Source organism: Adiantum capillus-veneris, chromosome 7 (assembly GCF_014529385.1).
Source record: "Adiantum capillus-veneris isolate H3 chromosome 7, ASM1452938v2, whole genome shotgun sequence".
NCBI classification, from domain to species: Eukaryota; Viridiplantae; Streptophyta; class Polypodiopsida; order Polypodiales; family Pteridaceae; genus Adiantum; species Adiantum capillus-veneris.
The window spans coordinates 128,641,509-128,660,779 of record NC_140937.1 but is presented as its reverse complement, the minus strand read 5'-3'; positions in this window follow the sequence as shown (position 1 = coordinate 128,660,779).

Here is a 19,271-nt window from a genome sequence, read left to right as displayed (position 1 = left end):
TGAAATAAAGAAACTTTTCCTTAAAAAGTGTATTCCAAAAATGTGTGCATAAAATTGTCAAACATATGCAGCCATGTGGTTTTGAAATCATCATCTTGTACATAAATGTTAACCATTGAATCAAATGAAGTACTCGTAATAGTTGATAGATTATTAAGAGAGGGTCTTCGACTCAAAGCATCAGCTATAACATTTTCCTTACCAGGTTGGTATTGAATGTTGGGTTGAAAATTTTGAATGAAGGCAACCCACTTAATATGTCTATCATATATTAAGGGTTGAGACAATAAGTACTTGATACTTTGTTGATCAATTTTGATGATTAAACATCACCCATTAGGTAATGTTTCCAAATGTTTAAAGCATGTACCACAACAATCAATTCTTTATCGTAGGTACTGAAATTTGATTCAAAAGGTTTGAATTTACAACTTTCAAAAGCAAGTGGATGGTTATCTTGCATAAGAAACTGCACCAATACCTTTTCCACTAGCATCAGTGACTACGACAAAGAATGGTATATCAAAATCAGGCATCTGTAGTACAAGTGCATTTATCAAAGCATCTTTGAGTGCATTCAACGAACTTTCTTGCAAGTCATACCATACATAAGGAGAAATTTTCTTTAATAGGAGAGTGAGGCAATGAGATTTGTAAGCAAAGTTATGTAAAAACTTCCTGTAATAACTGCATAGACCAAGAAAAGAACGAAGTTCATGTACATTTTTGGGTCTAGTCCATGATTGAATGGCTTCAATTTTCTTGGGGTCTACATGTATTCCCTTGCCCGATACAATGTGTCCGTTCAATCTCAGATTGAAAAAATGAACTCTTTTTTGGATTTAGATACAAGTGGTTGTGTGCAAGCAAATCAAATACACGTGTTAAGTGCTCTTTATGCTCTTGTTTCGATTTACTGAATACAAGAATATTGTTAAAGAATACAATCACAAAATCTTGATGGTCAATAAAAATTATGTTCATCATGCGTGTGAATGTGGCTGGTGCATTTGTTAGACCAAATGACACGACAAGAAATTCATAGTTTTGAGTTTGTGTTCTAAAAGCAATTTTGTAGATATCCTCGTCAAACATTTTGACTTGATGATACCCCAATTTGAGGTCAATTTTGTTGAAAATGTTTGCCCTTTTAGTTTTTCTAACAAACCATCTACTCTCAGAATAGGGAACATATTCTTGATGGTGATCTTATTTAAAGCCCTGTAGTCAATACACATATGAAAGGTTCCATTTTTCTTCTTAACAAGAAGTACTAGAGCTTCGTATGGTGAACTACTAGGTCTTATAAGTACTCGATCAAGCAAGTCAATGATTTGAGCTTGTATCTCCCTGTTTGTAGGCGGATTCACATGGTAAGGTGCTCTACAAGGAGGTTCACTACCCGATATAATATCTATTTTGTGGTCTTTTGGGCATGAATGTGGAATTCTAGGTGGTAGGTCATGCATGAAACAACCCTTAAATTGTGAGAGAAAATCTTCATGTCAGGAGCAGTTTTAGTCTCAAACAAAAATTTGATTTACCAGCACCAAATATGTTTTCCCTTGTTTTCGAATTGCTCTTTTGCCTTGAGTGTGAGAAATTTTTGATGTGTTAGTGTTGTGAGGGACATGGTACATGTTTTATATTTAATTAACGGATCAAATTCATGATGGAATGGCATTCCCAAAATCATGTCAAGACCATACAATGGTGCTACTACAAATGTACTTCACCAATGCAAACTTCAACAGTGACTTGGGTTTTGCAATTAAAACATTGATTATTAAAAACAATTTTGATTTTGTGTGGTGAAGAAATTACAAAGAGAGAGAGAGAGTTGTTTTGCCAATCATGCAGAAATAAAACCATGGCTACTGCCATCATCTAAAAGAATGGTGACACTTTCACCCTTGATTGTGCCTTGCACTTTAAACAAAGCATGAGGAGATATAGGAGTACTTGAAGATCGGTTGTCATTGTGATCATATCCCTCACCGTAATTAGCTTTCACTTCATTGTCATTGGGATTAGCATCTTTGATGAGGTTAAGTGTAGGGACGTAATTTTTTGGCAAGCATTTTTTGACGAGCGCTTTTTTGGAATCCAGTGAGAGCAGATTCCAAGAAGATTCTTTCTCCCTTCTCAACTTTGTTCTCTCTCTCTCTCTCTGTCTCTCTCTCTCTACTTGGTATCAACAGGATTTGATCCACCACATCCTACCTCTCGCTTGGTCTAGCACTAGCTTAGATTAGACTGGATATCATATCTACTACATTGTAACTCTCTGGTTTACTTTGACCCTTTTAAAGCATTTATATAATGCTTCATTACTCTATCGTTCTTCATCTGATGGGAAATATGCCATGCTTTCATAAAAAGGAGAATATTACCATTGACCTTAATATGTGTACTCTCTACCATACCCCACCACGTGGGTGTAATGATGCGTTGCCATTTCGATTTCTCTACATTTTGGGCGGATTCTAAACCACTGTCATAAGAGAAACGGGAGGATAAACCGATTTTAGACTTATTTTGCAATGCTCTGTTTGGTGAGGGCTACATAAGGGGTCTAACGAAAAGATACTGAGGTGAATGCATCCCCCCCATGAGCTGTTTTTGGGGGTTCATGAGTCTGATAACGCCGCACTATACTGGGCCGATGCGGTGGGATATTCAATACACCTAGCTGTCGTGACCTTTCCTTCCCTATGTGGGCTCCACAGCCAGCTATGAATGGGTACATGGAGTTGGCATCGTTATATAAGGTGAGCTCTATGCTCACTTAGTTTTCATTCAGTAGGGATGTGTGGGTTTTTTTTCCTTTTGTGCATGCTCTACATACTTTTTTATGTACGAGCTGCTACTTGGTTGTCTTCAAAGTGATGGCCCCCAACAAGAAAATTGCAGTGGAATCTACAGAGGTAATTCTGCTTATTAAAGGAATTCTTCAACAAACTTTAAAACTATGGTCTTTTTCAATAAGCCGTGTTATGATTCTGCTCAAACAATGAATTTAAGTTATGATCTATGAGAGGATTTTGTCTTCTTAAGAGCTATTTCAAATGTTATTTGTAGTCATTAGCAATAACACATACTATGGGTTTGACATGAGGCCTTGATGCTAGCTTATCCCTTACTATTGTTCTTTTGCTGGTTGCTGGTTTTACCGATAGGGAACTTTGCTAAACTCACAGAACGATCATGGATAAATCTTGGATACGGGTAATTGGTGTATCTGGGCTATACGGGCTATTTTTCGGCCTTATATAAGTGTACTTTGGCTGTACTCTATGTATAAACTATATTAAAGCATCGTTTGGCCTTTCAATGATAAATGCTAGATTGGGAATGCCTGCTACTACTGACCCTAATCATGGTTTTGACTTGATCGACTGATGGGCCGAAGTGTACTACAAACTAATAAGTAATTTGTAGTCAGTAGGAATAACTCATAATATGGTTTGACTTTGAAGCCCTAATGCTGGCTTATCCCTTACTTGATCTTCCCTTTTGCTGGGATTAATGACAGGAGACTATGCTAACTCACAAAATAATCATGGATAGATTTTGGGTGCTGGAAATTGGGATATCTGGTATATACGGGCTCTATTTTGGCCTTGTGTAGGTTTACTTAGTTGTACTATGTGTATTCTTTATTTAGCACATGTTGGCCTTCCAATGATAAATACCAAGTTGGGGATGCCAACTACTGACCCTAATCATGGTTGTTTTTTTCAGATCAGATGATGGGCCAAGATGTACTGTAAACTTATATGGGATTAGTAGTTCTACAACTAATGAGATGTTCTTTGCTGTTGATCATTCATGTTGCTAGTTTTACCGCAATATACTATGTTAAACTCATAGATTGTTTTAAGCTTTATCCTGGTTACTGGAATTTGCATTATCTGGGGTATATGGACTGTATTCGGCCCTATATACGGTATGGTTTTGGCCTTTTATCGGATTTATTTGCATAATTTAGCCTTACATCTATATTCATGTCTCCTCTATGTGGTCTATACGGGCTCTTTTTAGGCCTGTGATATGGTATACCTCTATTAAAGGAGGTTGGCCTTCCATTGATATAGCCATGACAGAATGCCAACGACTAAATCTTATCATGTTTTTTTGCAGATCAGGTGGTATTCCCTTACTGATTGATCATACCTTATGATGATTTTATCAACCATAGACAGTGTTAAAACTCACAAATATTTGAAGCTATTTCTTGGGTACTAGGAATTGAATTATCTGGTTTATACGGGCTATATTCAGCCTTAGATACAGTATAGCGTAGCCTTGTATCTGGTCTATACGTTATTTCTTAGCCGTATGTATCACTCTTTATCTGGTCTATACGGGCTCTTTTTGACCTAATATACGATATAACTGGAATATGGCCCGGTTGGCCTTCCAAAGTTATTGCCATGATAGGAATGCCAACTACTATCTCTAATCTTGATTTTTGCAGATCAGGTGATGGTTTAAGGTGTACTGGGACGTCAGTATTACAGTAACTCACTAAAATATGCTTTCAAATGAATTTTTAGATGGCAGAATAGTTTATGGGATTGAGAGCTTTTTTCATTCGATATTATATGTCAAATTGATCTAATTTGAGGCTTAACTTCGCATTAGAATAAGGGAATGTTGCTTTAAACTTCGCATTAGGGTACGGAGGGTACAAATAACGAGTGGCCAGATTTGGACCTAACATTATGTGGGTTTGATTCTAGTTTATGGAACTCATGATCTTTGAGAAAAGCTGTTACACATCACTATAATTTTAGCAGCATGATTTTCTTTTTGGTTAATACCTGGGTGACATGGATGACAACTAGGTCACCCCAGTTACCTGTTATGCTGTTTGAAAACTAATCGAAAGTTTGTTTTCTTACTGTGGATGCAGGTAAGGGTGTCCTCTCCTTGGCTATTGATTTAGAAGATGAAGTGCTGTACTTGTAACTATTGGACTATAACAGGACCATCCTACCCTTTAATGGCCTGTTACTATGATGTATTTGCTTTGGATAAACTATCGAAAGAAATACATGACTTTGTACTTTATCTGTAGGCCAAGGTCTTTGTAGAATATCTCATGTGTTATGTATATTGTTAATAATTAAAATTCTCTCTCCTTAAGCACATGGGTGCTTTTCGGCCCTCAGGTTGCCCTAGAGCATCAAGACCTAGTCTACAGGATTTTTATCCTTAGAAGATATGGCTTGCAACCATATGTTCTGGGATAGGGAGTATCCCACACAACCGTTATGACCTTCTGTCTTGGTTGTCCTTAAGATGGAATACTTACCAACTTCTCTTTTGGATCTTACTAATATTTTCTTGTTTCTGGCTTCACATTATCCCTATCTCTGCTACCCTTGACCTTTCTACCTTGCCCTTCTCACCGGCATCCTTGCTCGTGATTAAACTGATCCGAGATGCTTTAGCCATTTCCCTCCTGAACCAACACTCAAAAAGTAACAAAGGCCCATGACTCGATCATGAATCTGTTGACTTTCAATGACTGGGTTTTGATCCTCGCCAACGTGTTGTGCTGATTCTAAGGAAGGGGTACTTCATCTGCAAAGATTGGCTTCCAATCTATCTGCTATTGAAATAAGTCATAAAACTGATCTGCTACAATTCTCAGCTAAGGGAGCCGACCTATCTAACTTTATCAGAAAATTATGTGGCCTCACTTCATGTTTTGCTTCCACTAAATCATTCGATCCTGCTAAGGCTCCTAAAGGCCTTTTTTGTAGGGATGACGCGGCTCTGGAAGCGGTAAAAAGTTTTCAACAGGGACTTAGCTCGTCAAGTGAAACTTCTTTACTTGATATGGTTCCAAAAGTCTCTAAATGTTTTCCTTTCCTCCCTCCTAGGCAGATTGCAATTGAGGGAATTGAGCTTGACCATCAGCTTTGGGAACTTCAGAACAAAGCTTTTGTTGCACCCATCTCTATAGAGACTTGGGTCTTCTTAGCAGCACTACCGGACTCTACTAGTGAAGACTGGCGACTAGAGACCCTCAAAGGAGTTCAGTTCTTGGACAAAGGTGATGTAATAAAAGCACCTTTGAGTATGCACTTCTTCGATTCTAGGAAATGCCCGGTCTTATCAGGCATCTATGTCAGAACCAAGGGGACGATGACCTTTTCTAAACAAAGCAGTGAATTCTACTCTGAATCTATTTGGAACATCTACCGTCCTTACATCAAGTGTGCTTGTAAAGCCTTGGATGCAAAAGGAGACTGTGAAAGCAACATCCTCTGGTTTGATCATGCCATCTGGTTTCTTCTCAACCATCTGGAGGACCTCTTCCCTTCACACACGGAGGAGCATTTTTTACCTATGATCTGTTCATGGCTTGGTGACCAAGCTAAGGAAACTGTGCGAGCCCAGATTGCATATCTACACTTCAAGAATTTCATGTATGAGGCTCCGAAGGAGCTAAAGTTAGATGCACCTAGTCATTTACTGTCAAAGCTTAGTGCTTCTAAAGGGATCAAACATATTCTATCCCTTCTCAAACCATCACTAGATGCAGATGAGTCCCCCACTCTTAAAAGGCCTCTGTTGACTAGTTCTGATTCTCACTCTATCACCTCATTTCTATCCCCCTCTTCTACACCTAGGTCTTCTGAAGGACGTAATAAAGCTAGAAGCTATGTCAAAGGAAGAGGGAAGAATCTCATTGTAGCTTTGTCCCCTAGAAAGAGAGAGAAGGGGGAAAAGGGGGAAGGGGAAGGGGGGGGGGGGGGGGGGGGGGGGTTCCCTCCATTTTCATGGGCGTCCATAAAGTAACCCTAAAATTTCTAATTTTCTTGAAAATCTCTAAATCTCACTTTTCACTCTCCAAAAGCTCTCCTAACCTAATACATGGTAAAAAAACTATTTTTTTGACCAAAATCTTTATTTCTCAGCAATACCCTCTATTCTACCTCTTCTCTCATCTCTTTCTCCTTCTACATCCAAGCTTTCCATAACTCCAGCACATGAGAAAGCTTTCCATAACTGCACCACTTTTATCCCCCTTTCATCCACACCATCCCTTTGAACTACTTCTTCTCCCTTTGCTCCCCATTAGTCACTTCTCCCCCTCCTGCCACACTTTCCATAACTACATCACAAATGGAAGCTTTCCATAGCTACACGACCTGTCTCCCCCTTTCATCCACACCATCCATTTGAACTACTTCTTCTCCCCTTTGTTTCCCATTCAACCATTCCTTCTCATTTCATTCTTGAAACAACAGGCCTCTCTCTCTAACACCACAACCCTTCTTCTTCTTGTGCTACCATGTCAACCCCCTCCACTTCAAGGAAGCCAAAGGATGAGATAGAGGCGGTTTGCTTGCATAACAATAGGGATTTTGATGGGGAATGCGTGCCGCAGGTGTTTTCTAAAGGATCTTGGATCTTCATGCAACCTGCAGCTATCGGGCCTCATAGAGTTCAAAACCGTGGCAACCTTGACGAACATTGGAAGGGGAGACTTCTTGGTTTCAAAAACCATAGAGTCAATGGCACAGTGGCCATTGTTTAGCACGTGTACTCTTGGAGTTCCATGCGGTTGAGGAATGGAAGCTCAAGAGATTTCCCAATACATTGTAAGTCATAAAACATTGCTGGTTGCTAATTGTAAACGCTTGTTATTTGTTTTTTATTTAATAGTTGTTGGTGTTGTCATGGATATATTCCCATTTGACCTTGTTGAGGAACAATCAATCAAGAGTTTCACAGGAACCTTCAACGCTCTTCATGCTGACATTGGTGTTATGATGCTTCCCAACTTGCCACCTTCAAGTCTGATGCAATGCAGAATCTTCTTCTACTCACACACGTATGTAATGCCGGCTTCGAAGGATGGATATGGTGAATCATTTCTGTTGACAAACCTTCATTACTGAGTCTCGAATAGCCATAACCCCATGGGTGGTCACTTTTCTCAGTGAAGGAGAAGATGATTTTTTATATTTGCTTCTCATTAAAATGTTGGAAGGCTTCCAGATCAGTAGGGCTTAGTTGGTGCTACCCCGTGTATGTTTTTGTACACCTGTTCAAGACATTGCCATTCTGTGTCACACCTACTCTGTTTTGTAGCAAGAATGTCATGTATGAAGCACTAAAACTGGGATTTAAAAATAGTTGGGGAATGGTTGAGGGAGTGCACCAAGGAGATAAATACAAGTGTATGGTGGGCTCTTCAGGTATAGGGATACGATATTTGAAAGTGCACACTACTTTGTACTTACATTTTCACTATGAGCGTTGGATGTGTGAGAGTGGAAAGTGGATACCCTTACAATATAGTGTTGCTAATTTTGTGACATTTGACATGCCCGTTACTTTGTCAAATGGTGTTTATGAGATTGTGCAAGTCAGTGAACACTGGACACTCACCAACATACGAGAACACTTGATTATCTTGGGCTACGAAGAAATCAACGATGCTTACTTTCGTCTCAATCGGCAAAAGGCCAGTTTAGTTTATATGTTGTCTACATGTGCCAATTGTTAGTCTTATTAAAAGCATTTTTGTTGTTTCAAATTGGTAAGCGGATGGGGACATCCATGAAAGTGCAAGAGGAGTGGAGGGTTGGCAATGCACTGTCTTTAAGTTGATAAGATAGATCAATGTAACCAGCTCTAATGTCACGTTGTAAAGCCTTCTATTTAATGGAAATTCAAAACCTTTTTGTCATTATAGTATCACCTTCATTGATTAAGTTTTCTAGATTTTGTTTGGGTGTTTGTGTGCGCACCCATGTGTGTTTGTATGTATATCAAAGAGCTTGGGATGGTGTCTTTTTCTGTGGGGGGGGGGGGGGGGGGGTGTATATAAAGGGGAGGGGTATTTTTCTATCAACACTTGAGAGAGATAGAAAGAAGAGAGAGAGAGAGAGAGAGAGAGAGAGAGAGAGAGAGAGAGAGAGAGAGAGAGAGAAAGCCATGGCAGCTCATGCTAGCGCATCCTCCTCCCATGCAGCAGCAGCGTCAGAAGAGACACACACCCCCCTTTATCGGTTTCTTCTTTTCTTAGAGGACACCGAATATGTTGGACACAGTGATCTTCACGGCTTCTTTATCCACACAGTGGACTTACAAAGAACCATGCAACTCCACAATGACACTTTTCACGACATCATAGAGTATATGCCTATATACTCAAGTATGCTGTGAGCTTTGAAGACAACACCATGCTATGGTTGCCATGTGATCTGCTTTGTTACATCTACAAGGGCGACACAGCATTTTCAAAGAGACTAGCTCACTTTGAAGTGATTGCAAAGGAGGCGAACCACTTCCGTCAAGTAACAAAGGAAGTTGCAGACTCCTTCAAGAAGCGCAAAATTTGGGCAATCTTTCTTGTCCAATATTTCCACTCTCTTCTTCCTTGTCAATGAGGAGCCCTCCTTGGAGGAGATGGAGATCCCGCATTTGGCAGTGGGTGGGGTGCTGGCGGATCATAGAGATTTCAAGCCCATGCCTATAGATGTCCAAAGTGAGCGAAGACTGCAAGCTGCCGAATATCCCCATGGCTTGGAAGAAGTAGTTGCAGCGAGAGAGCAGATTGCTGGCACCTTTGAGGTGCCCAATCCCGAGTGCCGTGACCCTGCTGTGATTCCCAAAGTGAGATTAGCCGTCTCGACAACATAATTATAGAAGATGAGAAGTATTTATTCTTACATGATCTTGAAAAGGCTTTTGGCATCCGACTAGATGAGTGTCTTAGCCTCATATGCACCAAGATGGAGTTCCCCCTTGATCCTACACCAGAAGCTCTAGATGACAAGCTTCTTCCATTGGGGGACTCTGTTGCTGACACAATTGCGCTAGTGACAGCGGATATTCTAGCTATCGAGCAGAGCAATGTCACGGACAAGGAGTTCGTTGCCACACAAGCCAAAGTTGTTGCCAAACAAACTCCTATCCGCCCCGATTCGCCTGGTTCGCCAAGCCCCCGCAAGGTTGATGAGAGCAAATCTTCTATCAACCTTGAAGCCACACCAACAATGGGTGACGAGGATAAGCAACAAGAGGTAATACTAAGCATCTTCTACGTTGATAATTCAATCTTTCTTCTTTGCTTTTGGTTAATTAAAATTTTGCAGGATGTTTTGGACATGGACCTTTGGACATAATAGCTTTTTTGGTCCATTAAAAAGCCGGAAGGGGGGAGAGCGCACAACTAGTACCAAAAAAGCTATTATGGACATTAAAAAGCCGGAAGGGGGGAGAGCGCACGGTGTTTGGGCCTCGATCTACCCTAGCACACTACACTGACAAACTACCAATGCAAGATGTGTGCATCATTCACAAGGATTTCTCCCCGAATGGCCATTTTGTTTTGTGGGTGCTTAAGGCCGCAAGTAAACTCCTATGTTTAGCCACCATCCCTCAAAGATCCGATGCAATTATTCTTGTGAAAAGATCACTGGCAATTGCAACTTTTGGCACTGGCTTCCGCGGTAAGGTCATGACACGCATAGCTCTTTGTCAAGCCCTGGGGGTTGACAGTGCCCAAGCTATATCTGCTTCCGTATTGACATCCATTCTACCCAACGCTATAGAACGTCGTAGAGAGGTTGCAAAGAGCCTCCTGTCAAAAGATCGTTAAGCCAGATGTTATCTCTTCTCCATGATCTTTGCAAAGTTCAATTTACTGTTTTGCTCATGTTCAGTGACAAGGCAAACTGTTTGAAAGTTGATTTTGTACATTGAAAAAAAAATTGTCCAAAAAATTGCACATAATAGCTTTTTTGGTACTAGTTGTGCACTGAAACTGACAAATCATGCAATTTTAAATGTGTCCACAAGGCAACGAGATTTGGCCCTGCAAGACTACCGTCTGACCAATTCTCGCCGTCTTATGGACAACACAAATTTTTCAAGTTGTGCAAGTTTTTGGCAAATACAAAGCAAAACATTTACCTAATGGACAATTTCAAGCCAAACAGAAAAATTATTTAGCTTTGGTTGCTAGTTGATTAGCCTTTTGTACAGCTGATTAGCTTCTGACCTTCAACCATTTAACAAAATAAATGTAGACAAATAAACAATAAAATTGGACAAAAAGTACGAATTGTATTTGTCGCAAAGTGAAAATACATTGAGTTCAAGAAAACTTGAATCCAATATAAGGGTTCCAAAGTAGATTGATTCCAATACAAAAGTTAGTTACAAAAAAAGGTTTTGAATCAAAGGTATTAGTCTTGCCTTAGGCGATGTGCAAGTTGCATGTCCTTGGCCATGATTGTTACACACTTGCCTTGTCTTCAAAGAGACTGACCAAATAAGCCTCTACAGCCTCCTGAATTGATTCGAGTGAAATTGCAGACATCCGAAGCTCTATGCTGTAGCTTTGTAGCACTTCTTTACATGTCCATGAAAAATGTGCTTTCCTAATAAGCAGGTCTACTGTCTTTTGGTAATGCCGGATCTCAGCAAACGCTCGACAAAATCATCTTGTTTTTTGAGGTCGACGTTGTGGGGGCCTCTGAGCTCCTTGTGGCTTTGCTCTTTGCGGCTTCCTGTAGAATTTTGACTCTCTTGGGAGGTGGTTGGGGGGCATCTTCATCTAGATCATAATCCTCATCTTCACTGCTACGCTCATCATTGTTGTGTTGATCAGAAGGCATGACACCCATTTCTCTGGGCAGTGACTTGCTGGCCACAAAGGGGCGACCTGGGCCAGATGGCCTCGGGCACATTTCGCCTGGCAATGTCTTCCCGCCCACCCTATGGTTCACTAGAATGTCCTCCCCTTCCCACGACACATGGTCATTGAACGTGTCCGTCTCTGTTCGATCTGGGTCAGCTAGCTCTTCACATTGTCAATTTGCACGCATCTTCTGCTTTCTACGTGCCTCAATGGTCTTGGGATTCTTCTTTGCAGTTTGTGTTGTCCTTGCCATCGTGAAAGTGCGTTTGGGGGCCTTCGTAGAGCTTGTGGTGTTCGGTGAGGGAAGAAGTGTTATGTGTTTGAGAATGGAGGGAGGTTTACCTCTTTATATAGGGTGGCCATATAAGGGCGAGTTACATGGTGGAAAAGAGCCGCTAAAAGCACGAGAAAATGATCTTTTGAATTTTAAAACCACATGAAATTGGAAAACTATTCAAACACATAGAGCGAAACATACACTTCTAAAATTGCATAAACAATCAAACGATGCAAACGCTTGATCCAAAAAAAGAGAGCATCCAAATGTAGTAGATTTTTCATTTTCTTGAGATTCTAAATACAACTACTACTGCCCGACACAAACTTTTCCTACCCTAGTCCTTGATGCTTTCCATGTTGGACCTTGTGAGGATCTCTAATGTTCTGAGGAACGAACATGGGCCAGTCGACAGGTTTCTTTTGCCAAGCGTGATGACCTTGCATGTTCAATCGACACTTTGCGTGCAAAGGTGGTGCGATAAAACCAATTGAACATTTCCTGAAGATAGCATGAGCACACTAAACCTCCTCCATGTCTTGTATTCTTGAAGTAGACACCCCTAACACGATAGTGTGACTTCTCCATACCTTGCGTGCTCCAAAGATCCAATGAACCATACATGTTCATAAAGTATGCACCATGGGCATAGAGGATGTGCTGCCCAAAAAGCCACAACACATCGATGATCAAAACTAAAGCATAGTACAGACCAAGTCGGAATAGCAAGCACTCACCATATAGTGTGTAATGTTCAATTCACCCCATGCAATGACGATTACCTTTGTGAACTCCACCACCAAATTTTGGAATTCTTGTCGTTGCTCACTGGTTGTGCTTGCAAGTTGTAGTATCTTCATCATCTTGTCGAATACCGCCCAAACATGTTGTCGGCTAAGCACAACACTTGCATTGCTATCATTGTCCATTGTATACTTGCAGAGATCCTTCCACAACTCCCATCCACCTTCAAATGCTGATGTTCCTGCAGCAGCACCCCTCTCCTTGGACCGAACACTCTTCAATAAATGCCGTGCCTTTAGTCCACTCATGGACACTAGTTGGGCCACTTCCTGAGTGCTTGCATTGTTCTTCTGTGCAACAATGGAGAAGTTGATCCCATGACAACCTATTGAATTTAAGAGCCCTTCCACTTTTGAGATAGCATAAAACAACCTCTCCACAGGCTTCATTGTAAAGGCATAATCAATATGAAGTTTTAATAAATGATCAAAGATGCGCATAAAAGCATGAAGTGTGCAAAAATGCACATTTTTGAGAGGGAAGTTAATTATAGGGTTCCATTCATTGTCTTTTGCAGCACGATTGGGCTCCTCCAACATAGGACATTGTAGAACCGAATGCTCCCACACACGTGTAATTTGTGAATTGTCATCTTCCTCTGTTTTGTCAACCATTGCGATCTTGCATGCATTCCCCTTATAGCCTTTAATGCAAAATGGACAAGGATACAGAGCTCCTACCCCTTGTTTGCACCCTAGAATGTACTTGATTGTTTTTAAATCGCCACCTAAGTGCCAATCAACTTCAAACTCCCCTATGCCATCCACTTGGAGTTTTTCCCCAGCTAGCTACTAGCTGTTGCTTAATGACATCTATTATCCATGGAATGCGTTCAAAAATCCAAGCAAGCACTCCATGGGTCTCCTTGGGAACCTCAATAGCACCAAGCCACCAAATTTGTTTCTCTGAGACTGCACACTGAAAGATGGTGCACAATCCTCGTTCATAGCTGTACGTTTTGCATGAAATACTGCCTCGTTCATGAGAGTAATACTTATTCTTTATAATCTTTGTTTCTTCACAATCTGGCACTCGTCTAGCTTGAGCACAAACACCAACTTTGAGCCTGGCATTGAAAAATGTCCAAAATAACATAAGGAAAACCATAATTGAAAAAAAAAAGATTGCATTACTGTAGGCTCACCATTAGGTGGTACACCATAAAAATGTATCATTGCCATTTGAAGTCTTCTCAAATCAACAAAAATACTATTTGACATTAAGTAAGGAAATCCCTTGTCCACCCTATCTGCACCTACGCTTGCATTTATACGTTTCTTAACTCCTTTGGACTGCTTGGTAAAGATGGATGAAGGCATTAATTATCTCTTCTATGTGCAAATAGCCTCCTATTCGAAAGTACACGTCTTTGTTCGAGACCTTCTTAGCAAGATTGACCTTAAGTGGTAAAGGAAAAACATTCTCAATCATTCCTCTTTCCCTTAAAGCATCCTTAAGGAGACCATATAAGGCAATGTATCCCTTAGTATTAATTCCAAATTCATCACAAGCCTTCTGTACATCAACATCGCTCACAATATTTAAAAACTTTTGCATCATCTCCTTCGTGACAGCATTGTTTAAATGTTTTGCATTTGGTGATCGTAAAAGGGCTACGACATCCGATTTCTTAAGGCACAAACTTAACAAATGGATGCGATCCTCCTGGCTGTGGCCACCACACAGTTTTTGTATAAAATTCCTACAAGAATGAACAAAAACATGATTACAAAATTCCTAGAAGAATGGACAAAAAAATTACCACAGAAACACAGATTGGAGCATAGCAAAATGTACCTTGTAGCTGTAACCCTTCTTTTTCTAGCACCACCTTTGGGGGCTAAAGTCTGTATGGCGTTGAAGCTCCTCTTACGTTCCCTTGCACCTAAGGGCGTCTTTTTAAGATGCAGGATCTTATCTTCAAGCGTCATAATCTTAGCATCCTTCTCTTCCACCTGTACCTTAAGAGTTTCCACTTCCTCCTTCGCATGAAAGATCCTTTCGTGCAATCCACTAGTGGTATGGGAAAGAAGTTGACATTGATGCAAAGACCATTGTGCACTATCAACTCCAACAATCGACAATCGCTTGCAGTATCCAAGCATATCTTGCTCCCCTCTACCTACATATTGTAAGAATGAAGCAAGGCTATTGAATGTTGGGTACACATTGATGGCTGGATCATTAGGGTAGAGGCAACCATGCACCCAAAGGTCAACATTGGTGTGACCTACAGCACGGCATTGTTGTGCAGTTTGCAAGTAATGACGCTTTGAGGGTGCGAAGTCCTTTGGCAACTGAACATGTAGAGAAACCATTTTCGAACTTGACAATCTTGCTATGGATGGGAGGTTTGTAATGTTGCCTAGCTCCATGGCAAGGAGAATAAAGATGGGCTCAAGAAAGAGTGGAGAGCTGCAGTAGAGGCACAGAGTGAAGAGCTATGGGATGGAGAGCTTCAGGACAGCTACGGAGTGGAGAGGAGAGCTATGGACTGGAGTGCTGCAGGAGAGCTACGGAGTGGAGAGGAGGGCCATGGGGGGAGAGCTGCAACAAAGCTATGGAGTGGACGTGAATCAAAGAGAGGGAAGGAGGAAGCTATGGAGTGGAGATCCATGGGGGGAGAGCTGCAGCAAAGCTATGGAGTGGACCTGCAACAAAGAGAGGGAAGGATGAAGCTATGGAGTGGAGAGCCATGGGGGGGAGAGCTGCAGCAAAGCTATGGAGTGGACCTACAACAAAGAGAGGGAAGGAGGAAGTGTGTGTTGAAAAGCAAGAGAGAGAAGAGGGAGGGAGAGAAGTAAGAGAGGGAAGGAGGTAGAGTGTGTGTTGAAAAGTAGGAGAGAGAAGAGACAGAGAGGAGTGAGAGAGAGAGGAGTGATTTTGGAAGGAAATAAAAAAAGGTGCATATTTTGCAGGTCTAGCTGTGAGATTTTGAGAGAGAAAATTGATTTTTGAGTATACATATATAGGTTGGGGAAAAGTTTTGAGTAAAAGTGAAGTTGTTTTGAATTTATTTGAAAAAAGTGTTTTTTTGGGCTGAGGCTATGGACACCCTTGATGATGTGACAAAAGAAAGGGGGGAAGGGTAGTTATTGTCATAAGGACCACCACTCTTTGGGTAGAGAGAGAATGTACCTATCCTCCCTCCTTAGCCTCTATTTCAACCTACAAAAATCCTATGACATCCTAAAAAAAAGCCTATGAGAATACCCTCATTCAATGGCTTTATCTCCTAAACCACACACATTTTTAGCCTTAATCCCTTAAAATTAGGGATCCTTACAAGGCCCTTTTGGGGCCCGTTTTGGGGTTCATATTTTTCATAATGTGCTATGAGCATACGTTAGCAAGAAACAAATAGACTAGGAAGATTACCTACCTCTTCTTGAGAGTTCGCTTACAACAGTGCTAAGCATGTCACGACTGGATTTAGTCCTTTCATGCTAAAGTATGGTTTTCCATGTTTTTTTTCGAGGACGAAAACACTTCTCCAAGGGGGGAGTAATGTCATGCCAAGGGCATACCTAGGAGGGCCACGGACCCAGGCTAGGTGGTCGGCTGCCAGTGTGGACTAGGAATTCAAGGGCCAAGTGCTAGATATGGGGGTTTGGGTGGTGAATCTGAACCAGACAGTCCTCTGGGCCTCATATGCAACACAACCTAGATCAACATAATGTCAATCGAGGACACAGATGACACGATAGACGCAAGGAGGCAATCTCTTTAGCTTGTCAAACTGAGACCATCCCATGCATACGACACTCTGGAAGGCAAACTAATCCACAATCTAGAATCTCGCTACTCTCAACTACACGACCATCCCACATGCATACAAACGGAAGGAAACTCACTAAATCATACCAGAATCGTATGAAACTTAAGGAACACCATCCCCTCACTGGGATACACGTGTCCCAAAGCCTTTACACTCAAAACCCTCACTCTAGACCCATCTGCAGAAAACGCTTATGAAGACAAAGCAGTATTTAAGAAGTACCCAAAATTGAAATCTATGAGTATGTGCGTAGCTTATGTTGCCCGATTCTAATGACTACTTGCAAGCAGAAAATAGACATCATTTGATATACTTACAGCCGTAAATAGCTGGCAGATGCACGAGCACGTTCGCTCCGTTCTGCGAGGAATGCTTAGCATTGTCGCGTAGCTCTTGCCGAGCCCAACACAATGGTGTTGTTGGTTCTCCAATGCGATGAGCGAGCAGGGAGTAGCACTAGGATGAAGCTCACGCTCTCTCTCTCTCTCTCTCTCTCTCTCTCTCTCTCTCTTCCTCTCTCACACATAGTTGAGGGCAGCTTAAAACTTGATTATGATAAGAGTTCTCTTTAGAAAATGACCTAGGTACCTTATATACTAAGGCTACCATAGGTTAAACCTAAAATAGAGCTCAAGGGGTAAGATGGCTTTGTATTTACAATCTGAAAGTGCCATTGCACTCGGCTTCTGCAACTACACTAGCTACTTATTACAAATTATGTTTATAACCATAATGCATATCATTTCATAACTCTCAAAAAATAAGGCTGTTGAGTTATGTCGTGTTGTTGACCCACGGGTCAACACTCCCCCCCTCCAAATTCATGTTGTCTCTGACTGGACCTGATTCTCAATGTCGGTGCGGTCTTTGTTGTCGTTTTTGCTTTTGTGCTCCACTGCTTGTACTTTTGTCAAACGACAACAAGAACTATGATCCATGAAAATCATAATTGATGACCAACTTTATGTCCTTCACATCCAAGCCCGAGTTACAACATATGTTGCTATTATTATAGGGCTATTGCCAGATCTAAATTCAAAAAGAACCCAATCTCGTTCAGCATACTCTTATCATTATGGATAGAGAAAGCTCCATCTATCACTTGCTCCAACAAATCTATCAATTCTTAGTATTTGTGATTCTCAAAAATGACTTCTACAATCCGTAGTTTAGGCCAAGTTGCACTCCAATGCAAAGTATGTCTGTTAGGCCAAATCTGGGAGATAATTTTTTTGATTTGAGGTTCAAGACCCATGTCCATCATTCGATTCGATTTATCAAGGACAAGATATGTAACACTGTGATATTTGTCTACCACTTGTGTGTGCCCTTCTTTGTTGGTGGCTCCTTTGTTCCTGCATCAAGGTGATCAAAGTTGCATTTTCCACTGTTAGCTTTTATGTGTTGTAAATCATTATATTGCTTCTACTTGATATATGACTTAATTGAAGCCCGACAAACCCCAATTAATTTCCCAATTAGTAACTTGCTTCAAAAGGGATTTATCCGACATCATTTGCGATAGATGACCATTTATGAGCTATCATGGTCCATTTGTTCCCAAAATTCATATACATGATATATAGGGTATGTAGATGGCTATAATGGCTTCAGATTTGAAAAAATTACACCTTTGGCTAGCTGGGTTTTTTTTTTTTTTTGGGGAAACCCTTAGCTTGTATTCTCTATTTGTAGCCTCCTGACAAAGTCTGGCTTAATTTTGACTTGTATTTGGCTTTTTAAGCTAACTTTTTGGATTTCAGTCTCAAAAATGATTAATGGGCATTGCTGGCACCTTCTGGCTACCAAACACATGTAGAACCAATGATGATGACAAAAATTTGGCTTGATCCCTGGTTGCTCTTGCAGCTATCTATCACGAAAGATGGTTGATTTTCATATATGCCCCTTTTGTGCTTGTCACTATTGTTAGTCCCTTTTGTTTGTTAGGCTTCATTAAGTCACATACAAGATAGAAGAGTGTAGTATAAAGATCTACTTCCTGTATATAGCCTTGTAGTCGCATAAAGTGTATGATATGGAACTTTATACTTGATGGGTGCTTTCGTTTAGTCCCATCACCAACTTCCTTTGTCCTTGTAGTCCATCCCGAATTTTTATGACCATTTTTAGTCACGTTTGGCCTCATGTTGTTGTCGAAGGTTGATCAACATTCTTTTGTTACCTCTGACATTACCCATTGTACATATGGCTTTTGAGACATGCTTCATGAAGTGTCTTCATTTTCTTGGACCGTCTTCTCTTTGTACTGCTTGGCATCTCTTCAGTCTTTTCTTCATCTGGCTTATGGATTTTTATTTTTATTTTCACGTTTTTAAAAAAAATCACAAAATCAACAAAATAAAACCAAAAATCAAGTCAACCAAAAAGATAAATCATTCTAACAAAATTCTAAACACTATGTACACCGTACACATGTCCCTAGGGGCTCATACATGGCTTTTGTCCCCGTAATCCTCTTATAACGCTATTATGAGGGCATATACTTTGAATTTTGTCAAAAAATCATCACAATCAAACACAAAAATTCAATACAACTCACAAAACATTGCCTCTGATATTCATATATTAGGTTTGCATTTAGAATGCCTCCCCCCCTCCTACTTGGAGTCCTCCTTGACGACAAGGTATCACCAAGGGTATGTGTTGTGCTTGGGCAATAACAAATTGTGCTTATGTAGGCCTTGTAATGTAGCCCTACAATTGAAGCACCC